The following is a 12,254-nucleotide window of genomic DNA, read 5'->3' on the forward strand; positions in this document are numbered from 1 at the left end:
AAGAAAATATTATTCAACTTTTGTTTGTGATGCTACTTAGGATCTTGTGAATTATTCTTCTACTTCTAGAAAACTGTGCCTTCTTTACACGAAAATTTATTAACAGCTGTTTAACAGGTAATATTTTAAAATATTTCATAACAGGTAATATTTAAAAAATCTCTAAATTGGCCATATATAACATGAAATAGGCTTAACTTTGAGTTAATGACATAGTCAAAAACTGATGTTTTTTTTAATATTAAATATTTAAAAAGAAAGTACAATAGGTATAAAAGTTTTCAGCTAATTCATCACCCTAAATTATCCTAATGATAGAAACAATGAACTAAATAAAAGCTCGCTATTACATGGCGAGTAAACAATTATCCTGCACAAGGTTCGTATTACATGGCATTAGAAACATATTTTGTCAGTTACAATGCTCGCAAAATTTCTTGTGAAAATTTTTGATTAGATATATTCTTCTTGTGAATTATAATTACATTACCTAATGTCATTAAGAAATAAAAACATAAATTATTAGAAAGTGCGCACATTGTCATTGAAACGCACCATTAGTTAAGTAATGTATCATTATAAACTGGAAAAGTCAAAAATATTATGCTCATCAAATAGCAAACACCTCTTAAAACTGCTAATTTGCCAGGCTGCATGGATGTTAGATCCGATGCTTCGTAAACTGAAAGCACTTAACATGACGCTGGGATGATAAGCGTCCTGGTAGCGAAACATATTGTAATGGAGAGAGGAAAATGAGCTAAAGACGTTTCTAATTACAAAACTTCTGGGCAGGTTCTGAAGCTCAGGCCATATATATATATACTTTATGGTGAGTGTGAAAAAACAATATAAAGTATTTTCTTTTTAAACTTTTAATTCTAATTTTGAAAGCATATTATTTGCAGAAAATTTTAGATCTTTCAACATACAAACTTCTTTCAAATAAATAAGGCTTAGTTGCAATTGAAACTTAAAAAAGAAAAAAATACACAATATTTCATAATCCTCACACCACCAAGAATGCATTCATTTCCTCCTCTTTTTTAATGATGTTCTTTAAAACAAGCCCTACTGAGCTTCTCCGGAAAAATTATTGCAATTAAAGCAAATTTTCACAATCATTTTACATCACAAATTTGTTAATAAAGATTAAAACCGCACTTACGATATTATTTCAGGAACCATTAATTTATTTAAAATGACTACACGCTGAATTCTTTTATTATATGCGTGTTCTAATAATATAGCAACTTATGTCCTGTGATTTAATTCTTACGAAAGCGGTCTTGAAGTGAAGCGAAAGATGAATTAAATTGTGGTCGCAGTTCAAAAATTTTCAGTCAGATGTTTACAAAAAATGGAATAAAAATATGCCGTTAGGTAATGATATACTGAGAACGTAATTAAACATTTACTTCACTGTTAAGCAATTGGTATTTTATTAGCAAAATAAATTTTAAATTATTAGTGGCTTCATATTTCAATATTCGTTACAAGTTAGTATGCAAATAAACTATTGACTGATGTTATTTCTGACTGAATGTAAAATAATTTTTATCATAATTCCAAAGTATAATTTAATGGTAATTTACGGGCTACAGGTCTCAAACACAGTTAATGCGTTAACATTTAAAAACCGATAGATTACTTTGGAAGCTATGTTCATAAATCATGAACAAAATATAGAGCATCTTAGAACTATTTCTTATGTGACACTAAAACATACACATTTAATAAAACACTCGTATAATTTCTAACAGTGTTAGATTTATGATACAAATCAGACAAAAATGGGGGAAAGAGAATGGCATTTATTTGCAGCTGTTATAAATTTTTTGGCTTCAACTGACATTAATGTAAGTGAAATAATAGATTTAAGTATACATGACATAAAATATAAAAGAAATAATGGATTTAAAGAAATCTGTTTAGAGGGAAGATGTCACTCTCTTTTATTAGTTTTCAAGCCTTTTTTTTTTTTTTTTTCCTTTTCAAACGAAAGTCATTTAATTGCTTGAAAGACTTCTTTTTCTGGAGTGTTTCAAGCAATTAAGTGACTTTTGCTTCCCGAATGAAGCTTTGTAGGACAATTACTAAAGTAACAAATAGTTTTCTTCTTTGCATAGATTCACACTGTTGACCTCTAACACGAGGAAATACTATTTAATTAAATTACTTGCTACTGTTTGGTTCAGGTACTTTATTTATTTTGTTTCATATAAAAAATAAGAAGTATCATGAAATAAAAATTCAGTTCATTTCAGTAATTGACTGCCATTTTAAAAATAACTTTTGTGGTCGTTAAAGTGTAAACTTTTCCCAGTAATTTTACGCAATATGGTTTAACAAGTGAAATTTGGTAAGATAATCAAACTTATTTTTCAGGCGAATTGTGGAAATCGGCGAAAATTGTGAATGCGTGCAAGACAAAAATCAGGCAAATAACAAATAATGTAAATAATAGTTGTCTAAAATCAACACTACAAAAAAAATGAAAAAAGAAGCAATGATATTCCCTGCTTTTAAACGAAAACTGTTGAAGTTATAAATGATTTATACAATAACAGAATTTTATGCCTTTCATATTGTATTTTGAAAAATAACAAATTATATTTACACTCATGTCCATAAATTAAGGATAATTCGGAGTCACGCGGAAATCGAACTCTAAAATAAATATATCACCTGTAAAATCACTACACACATCTTCAAGAATCATATGCAAATTTCAGCAAGTTACCAGATGACACCGATGGTACGTCACAATGACGAGAGTGTAAGACAGTGATATGTAAGCAATACAGGCAAAGAAGAAGTAAAATTGTTAGCACGCGCTTTATAAGCATTTCAGTGCAATAACCGAATAGTTATGACACAAAGGACGCATCTGGATGATTTTTTACGTGGTAGAATTATCGGCCGTCTGGAATGTGGGCGTACCCAACTGGAAGTATCAGACGAACTTGGAATAGCCCAGAGTGTCATCTCTAGGCTTTGGAACCGATTCCAAGATGATGGTAATGTGAGTAGACGCTATAGCACAGGTCGCCCCAGAGTTACAATGCCGAATGAGGACCGGTATTTCGCAGTTACTGCCAAAAGAAACAGGCGGAGCACAGCCTCAGACCTGTCTCGTCAGCTCTGTTCAGCCACTGGTACGACAATTTCAAGGCAGACCGTGTACAGACGCTTAAGGCAGATTGGTCTATATGCTTGTAGACCTGTCAGATGCGTTTCACTTGCTGCAACTCACTGCCGCCTGCGGTTAGCCGGGAGTAGAGAGCATGCATTGTGGACATCGCAACAGTGAGCTTGTGTGATGTTTTCCGACGAGTCCAGGTTTAGCTTGCAGTCTGATTCTCGCCGGACTTTCATATGGAGAGTTCCAGGTACCCGTTACCACCAAGAAAACATCATTGAACGACACCGTCACGGTGGTGCAGGAGTGCTCGTTTGGGGTGGAATTATTCTGGGTTCCAGAACTGACCTGCATGTTCAAATTGGAACCATGACCAGCCAAATCTATCGGGACGTCATTCTGGAACAACAGTTCTGGAACAACAGTTACGTTTGTTTCGGGGCGCCATGGGCGCACAATTTGTGTTTATGGATGACAACGCCCGTCCTCACCGTGCAAACATCTTAAGCGAATGCCTTCAGTCGGAGGATATCACCCGTACGGACAGGCCAGCATTCTCACCGGACTTGAATCCAGTAGAGCACGTGTGGGACATGCTTGGCCGACGAGTTGCAGCCCGTCAACCTCCTCCTACATGTCTACCGGAACTTCGGAGAGCATTGCTTTTTGAGTGGTGTAATATCCCTCAAGATCAGACCTATAATTTGATACTCAGCATGCCTAGGCGTTGTACGGACTGTGTTGCATCGTCTGGAAGACATAAAATGTATTAACAATCATACCAACTATGTAATAGTGGTTTTTTGTAATTTTTTTTTTTTTTTTTAATTTTGTAATTTGCTCCAGGGAGAAAAAATCGCTAATTTTTTTAATAATATCAAACATATAGCATCTTTATTTGCTCTTTACCTTTTGTTTAATAAATAAACTTTACAAATAAGTCAAATTTGTTTTGCTTCTAACTCTTTCTTTGCCTGATTTTGCATTATCCTTAATTTATGGACATGAGTGCATTTTTCTAAAAATAGAGTGCCAAATTATGGATTGATGCATCAAAGAAAAGTTATTAAAACTCTTAGTCTATGAGCATTATATTAAAAAAATATAGTAAAAATTATTTAGTTTATCCGTTAGATTAAATTTTCATTGCTTAGAATACTTATTCATTTCTCAGAAATTAGAGACAATTGCCGAATTTAAACGTAAGCATTCAAGTTGAAATGCAGTTCAAGTTTTAAAACTGATTCCTGGGCATTTTGTTATTTAATATCTCTTAGGATTGATTGTGCACATAACCAATAAATGCATTGTATCGGAAGCTATTTCCTGCTTGAGTATTGCATAAAAATTACTCCTTGAAAGTAAAATCAGCCTCAGCATCTGTTATGTAAAGGACATTCTACGGATGAGTTTTCATTAAGAAGCTGTTTGCTACTTATAATTTAGTACTGCATAAAAATTAATATCAGTACTTTTAATAAAAAAACATTTGACTCATGAGGTTTTAGTAGGTAGTTATTTGGTGCTCAGAAATGAGTGTTGCATAAAAAATTGCTGGTTGGAAGGAAAATCGGTCTCAACAATTTTTACGTAAACAAATTTCACACATGTGTTTTCAGCAAAGTCCTTCAATATTTTTTTAAATAAACAAAACAATTAAGTATATTAGCTCAATTGTTTTAATTTACCGAAAATTGGTTTTTTTATATAAATTCAATACATAATGGTTAACGTTTTTAGCTCTTTTATACTAAATTTTAAATTAAATGTTAATTGGGGTAGATTCTTTTTCCCCTTATACAACAGTATATAAATTTCTAAATTATTTTCATTGTTTTCTTTTACAAGCTTTTAATAATCTGATAAACAGGAGTACTCATGCCCAAGATCGAAGCCAAATTAAGAAATAACACTTTTATGACTCACTTTTGTGTATGCCATTATCAAATAACATAAATAGATTTGGATTTCAACTTTATTTACAAATGAACTTTTTTCTCTTTCATTTCTCTCTCTGGGTGGTAAGATAAAATCCAAATTGTCTCAGCAGGGTAAAATGGGAAGTAATTTACTCGTAATTTGCTCACATACGTAATAGAAATTAGCCGTATTTATTTCCGTTTAGAAGGAAAGCCTGCAGCGTTTTGCCTCCCTGCGGATATTCAGATATACCTAATTAGATATATCTAAGCATTTGACATTTCCTGATGTACTGCCATGAATATATTCAAGAAGCTGTGAAATCTAGTAGTGTACTTTAAGTGTAGTTCATTGACCACAAAAACTACCAAACATTTTGATTAAGGTTTTCATGTTGTTAAGTGCTGCACGTGTACGATAAGAAAACGATAAGAAATCCTTTCCATGAATTTTGTATTTGAAATAACCCTTTTATCCTTCTTAAACAGTTTATTAATACCTCTTGTAAGCAGCTGAATATATAGAATATGGTATGAAATTTAGCTTACGATTAATCAAACTGTAACCAATGTGCCATAGCAATGCTGATGCATTTTGCGTTTTTCTAAATTTAGAATTATTCTATTTAAATAATGATGGAATATTACTTTTAAGCCGTTTACTTTTAAGATCCGTTTACTTTTTTCAGTTTACTTTTAAGCCGATGCAGTCTATCCATCGCGATCTTAGAGTATACTTAATTTATCAAGTAAAACATAACTAACAACTGTATTTTACTCGATAGAAACTTGATAACGCAATTAAAATTTTGGAAAACTTCAAACAAAAGTGAACTTCATAATTTTTACCGAAAAATGTTCATTTATGAAAACTACTTTGTATTTTGAAGCGAATGCTTTTTTGTCCCTCCTCATCTTAAAGCAAAGCAACTGTAGCGAACAGATAGCACGCATTTGTACTTGCATTATCAAAATCTTTAGAAGTAACAAACTTTAAAAACCGGGTAAGGAAAAAAAAAAAAGCGAGTTTTTTTTTTTTTTTTTTTTTTTTTTTTTTTTTTTTTTTGTAAAATGGCGTTATTTATTGGATCATTAAGTAAGCCTGTTTTCAAAATTCCGATATGTACTTCTTTAATTTATATTTTGTATATAATAGTCACAGGTGAGCAAGTTATGGAACTGCTGCTCGTATACAATAAAATTTCTGAACAAGAGGACTATAAATTCTTGCCGCCACACTTCTAAAGGCTCAAAATGGTAATAAACGAGGGAACATACTCTATTTGAATGCTTAGAAAATTTTAGTCTTGCTCAGCGTAATAGTACCTATGAAAACAAAAAATAAAATATACCTATAAAAACTCTAAGTATAATTCACTAAAATAATAGAAATCTGCACAAATGAAAATATTTAGTATTTGAGTTATTTATAAAACTTTATGTTATTTCTATAAATTTATAAGCGTCACACGAGCGAAGTATATTAAGAAAGCGAAAAATAAAGAAAACAGCTGATATTGTGACCTGGTCACTTAAAATAGTTGTCCGGCTATATAATAGAGGGCATATTTTAAGAAGTATCATTTATACAAAATAAATTTCAGATCTGACTAATGCATTAAATTATTCAAGGTATCATTTTCATTACTGAATGTTGTATAAGAGTCGTCGTTATAATAAGCGTTTAAAGTTTGGGAGTAAATAAAATTTTAAGACAGAATTTGAATAAGTTTATATTTTTGGCTTTGACAATACTTTAAGACTGAAATTCGCATGCAAAGAAACATTTGCTTGAAATCAAAGTGACATTCCTATTAGATATCTTGGCAACCTTTTCCGACGTTTAAGTGAAAAGCACGTTCTTTGACTTTTATGCTCAAAGGATATATCCGCCTTCACGGTCTTGTGACCATTACACTGTCGAAAATGTTACCGAATACTCAAGAGTCCGTTCCAGAACTGTAAACTTCAACCACAAACAATAGGTCTTCCGTGTTCATTCATCTTTCCTTGTGTGTTTTCAAAAACTTCCTTTTAAAAAAAATACGTATTTAACGGCAGTGCTGGAATTTCATATACAATATTGTGTAATATATCTCGTATCCGTTCTTCTTCATTACTTCATTGCGTTTGGTTTTACATAATCATAAACGCTGTCTTTACTGAGTTTGCAATAGTATAAAGCGGAAGCTTTATATTGGGAACAAAAGCCAACATTTCCTTATTTATTTATAACATAATATTGCTTCTTCAGTTGTGTGTATACTTTATTCCTAATCTAAATTTTATTTATTTTACATTATTATTTTATTTATTTGAGCAGAATAAAATGATTAGTTCAGATATGAGAAATATTCGTAGCGCTGCAGTATTATAGCCACTATTATATAACTTCTATTATTCACTGCAGCATTATTAATATCAAAGTGAAAATCGTGCAGAAGAAGTATAAGTTATCATATTACGCATGGCGTATGCACTTACAATTTACCTAATGAAGCTTACATTCATGACAACTTCAATGAATTGATCTTTAATGATGAAGCCGATCAATTCAGACTTTCAGAAGTTCTTAAACCATTTTTCATCAAATTGTGAATAAGAAACTAAAGACAAGAATTTAGTTTCTGGATTCCTACAATTCAGCCAGGATCGTCAGTTCGAAATTTTTCATGTTCATATTTTCGGTAACGTAAACTCATAAATAGTTGATGAAGTCAGATGAGATTTAAATCAGATGGAGACAAATATGTTTAGCCTTCTTAATGACGTTATTATAACACCAATAGCATTAATTTCTATATAATAGTCAAGCTGTAGAATGCTCAAATCATTGTCGTTTTGCATCGGCCACTTTTAACGTCATTTCTCTTGTCTTTTAAATAACATATAATGCACAGTTGAGCAGAATTATTCACATCATCATGGTTTAGAATGGGCTAGCTACAGGATTAGTTTTCGTGGATTTCCCTAAATGTAACGTGAGCGGGAGCCAGTATCCCTCAGAAAGTTCTGTTATTGTTGCTGTTGTTGTGGTTTATCTCACTTGTCTGACAGTAACATCAGAACAAGCTCACGAAATTCATCGTGACAAGTACAGCAAGATTGTTCTGTCGTTGTCTAGAACCTTAAGCACCAAACAGGTGACAGTACGACTTCACTCAGTTCCGCACCAGTTTTGATGGAGAGAGCCCAGGGGGACAGGTCTGAGGGTCTCTCCCCTCCTCTTCCCCTACCATTAACCTCTCGAGATAAATTTCGGCTCGCCTTGTATTTAGAGTGCCCCATATCGCAAGGTCACTATGCATTTACATACATCTATGCCTTCTCTGGGATTCGAAAACTGGCCCTTCGGTATCACAATAGGCTCTCCTAACCACTATACCGTCTGGCCGGCTTCAGAAAGTTCTTCACGAAGTCATCCCTCCCCTTAGCCACATAGCCCTCGTGTGCTTTGCCATATTCAAATAATAAAGCTAACCAAATTCAAATTACGACCAGATACATAAAATCTAATGTTTCAGAAAATAGAATCTCACAGAAACTTTTGAAATATTAAGGAGATCGACTTATGGGTAGTTATTTTGTATTATAAAACTAATCACCGGTTTTATCCAAACCAAGTAGGAGTTTCTTGAGCTAAAATTATTTCAGAAAATTTCTTAGATTTATGTAACGTTAATATCGCAGTTTATAAAGAAAGCTGAAAGAAAATTGAAGTTACTTCATTTTTATATATTACAAGATTTTCATCTTTCCCAAATCTTTTAAATGAATTTTCATTATTATTAGTTATTTATAAGTATGAATTACGATTATTAAGAATGTGAAGTTTTTCACAAACCTAAACGTTGCAGTCATCCTAAATTTATTATATTTTGACGCAATTTGTAAGATACTTTCCCCCTCCTTGCTGTGTGCCTTCGTGATGTAACTGGAAAGCACATCCGACTAGAAATCGGAAAGTCCGGAGTTTGAATCCCGGCACACTGTTCACGTCTCCTGCTCTAAACTAAAATGGATAATGATCGCTACAGATTGTTATAGTTAATTCTCCACTCTATGTCTTAAAAATATTTTAAATGCATTTTAACCTTTTTCAAAAGTTATTTAAAATTTATCTTTTGAGTAAATCACCTTTTTAAAAAGTTGATATTTTTATTTTAAAAATAGTAATACTATGAGAAATTTTGATGTTTTAGAAAATATACATTATAAAAATTAAAAAGCTTTAACTGTATGGGAACAAAATTGTCAGTATCTCGAATGAATTCTGAAAAAATCCAATAAAATCTAAAACTAGGATTATATTTTAACCCTGACGATCTTGATGATGTGCGCATAGACTAATCTAGAAACGTTATCTTCAACTGTGGAAAAACGAATGTTTAAAATCATATTATACTTCTTTATCTAATTGCTGAAAAACAAGTGCTTTTAGTATAAAAGGATTATATTGTGAATATAGAATTTGCATTAACTTTTCAAATTAATCCTTAAATTTATTCCAAGAGAAGAAAAAGAAAATATTTTCTTTTCCTTTATTATATTTTTTATCACTAGAAAAAGATGTTTTAGACTATCTTTTTAGATAAGTAGATAAATTGGCATCAAAATCTATGATCTTGTATATTGCCTAGCATCAAATATATCAAAAATTATAACATCGCCATTAAAATTGCAAGAGCCAGATTTTTATGTGAAATTCTTGATGCTTAACCACACAGATTTTGATAAAGAGTAACACGAAAAAGGTGTGTTCCGACATTGCTTTCAATACATTGCTGTTGTATTTTCACTTTCGTTAGAATTATTATTCAGTATATGATTATGATCGCAAGTATTTCAGGAATGAAATCATGCGGAAATATTCGATAAACAAATGACTTCTTACGAGACAAAAACAAAACTACTTATTCAGAAAGCGAAGGTTTTAAGACACTGAATCTTATTATCATTCAGTTCATCTGGTCAAGTTGAATTATCGTAACACTTAAGCATCTTGTAGTACAAGGCAAAAGCTCAAGTAATTCGCCTGAGTTCTGCGTTCATGACCAAGTTGTTCCTATCTCGGTAATTGATTTTTTAATGTAATGGGTTTGGAAGAATACGGAGACGGAATACAAAGGATGAAAGATCTCTTCTAAAGATATGAGCGTTATTTCTTCAGATGTTTGTTTTCAGAACATAATAACAGCTCTGATGTAAAAACTTCAAAATGTATAAACTACGGATATGTGCAGTTATACTCATGCTATAAAGCATATATGTAACTTGATTTAAAACGCGAATAAAGAGTTTCAGTTTGCTTTGAAAATACTTAGTTCAGGCATCGTATTGAAATTGATAAAAATGCACTCCCGTAATAAGGGACTCTAGAAGCCAGAAATCCTTTTCTTGTTATAAACATTACTCATCATACCCGTGATAAGTTAAATCTGTATGAAAACACGAGCCTAGATTAAAGTTATAAATCATCTACTCGTTATATAAGATATTTTCTTTCTTTTTTCATCATACCTTCATGGTGTAATTGGAAGCATACTTGACGCGTATTCGAGATATCCACGGTTCGAGGCACTGCACATTTTTTACGTCTCCTGCTTCAAAATAACTTAATGACTCTACAAGCGGCGCTTGAACTAAAAGGGTGGTAGATGATAATTCGTCACCACCGTAATTTGGCGAATGGGTCCCCTAATCCCAGTCGCCTTTTAAATAGAGGAGTATTTTCTCCCTTCTTTCGTCATGCCATCGTGGTGTAACTGGAAGCACAATCGACGCGTATTCTGAGATCCACAGCTCGAGTCTCGACGAAAGCAATGCAAATTCTTCACGTCTCCTGCTTCAAAATGGCCCACCAGCGGCCGAGACGCTAAACACTGGTTGTTCAGTCCGAGTCTCGAATCACGCGAACGGACTGGCTGCATTTTCGTGGTTTTCCCCATGTGTGACGTGTATATGAGCCAGTTTTCTTTAGAAAGTCCTACACGAAGGCATCCCTTCCCTTAGGCAAATAGCCCTCCAGGCTTTGCCGTAATCGCATAAACAAGCAAACAAAAAAACTTGCTTCAAAGTAACCTAATGACTCTACAGTTATATGTATGATATAATTACTTCCACTTCTGTATAATCATATTCATCACATAAAACATTTACACAGCAAATTGCATTAAATGAGTAAATTTTTTCTGTTCATGGGCACTGTTTTTATAGAATGCGTTATTAAATTTCTGCCATTATTTAAAATCATTTCAGGGAATACTGCAATCCCAAGATATTTTAGACATGTAATAACATAACAAACCTTTTATCGTAAACAATTCCATATAAATATAGGTATCATAATGTTATAAACATTATTAAGTTCATACTTATTGAAATTTGATAAATAATTGGTAAATTTATATGCACTGAAAATTTGCAGGAATATTAGAGGTAAAACTTTTATATATTTTGATGCGATGTTTTCGTTAAGTGTTATACATAATTTTCTAATTAGAGTACATTTACTCTTAATCAATAAATTATTATCTGCATATTTTCATTATTTTCTGCTTTAAAAATGTTATTTTTGGCCAAGATGAATCTCGGAACAAATTTAAAAATATTTTTAAGTTTGGATTTGATTGTAAAAATATTCGAGAAGCTTTTAAAAGTTTGAATTATTTGTAAATTATAATTACCTTTAGAGAAAGATGTAAAGAAACCTACGTATTTCTTAGAAAAAAAAAGGACGAATTTATATAATTTTAAACTAAAATGTACTTTAAAATATGCGCATAAGAAAATAGCTAGGCTATTAATTTTATGAGACACATGACTGTGTGACCTATTCATGATTTTGTCCGAAAGAAGTAAATTTTTCTTTCATTAGGGAAACTAAATATAGTCCCTTCATTTGATTCTCCTTTAAATTTTAGAAAAGAAGTAATAATATATTTCGCATAGTGGCAATTAAGCTGAGTTAAGTATTCTTTTGTTGTATTTAAAAATTTTAAATTGCACTACAGAAAAGTGTCTTTAAGACATAGCTCATAGTGCATAACTTCATAAATTATAAACCATTAAGAAACTAAAATTTTACTCTGTAATAACATCTTCGCATCTCTGAGCAACTATAAAAGATGCATGTAATTTCCCAACGAGATTTATTCCGTGTTTGTATGTGCTAAGATATGTATATGATGTAC

The 12,254-nt window shown here is 32.0% G+C and overlaps 1 protein-coding gene across 5 annotated transcripts in view; it reads right to left on the reverse strand.

Moving 5' to 3' along the window:
- LOC118187442 (proton channel OtopLc-like) overlaps positions 1 to 12,254 on the reverse strand; it is a 222,391-nt gene that overhangs the window by 21,499 nt on the left and 188,638 nt on the right. The gene's annotated exons all lie outside the window — the stretch shown is intronic.

Source organism: Stegodyphus dumicola, chromosome X2 (genome assembly GCF_044657685.1).
Source record: "Stegodyphus dumicola isolate Sdum_Otavi_A_Nest chromosome X2, ASM4465768v1".
NCBI classification, from domain to species: Eukaryota; Metazoa; Arthropoda; class Arachnida; order Araneae; family Eresidae; genus Stegodyphus; species Stegodyphus dumicola.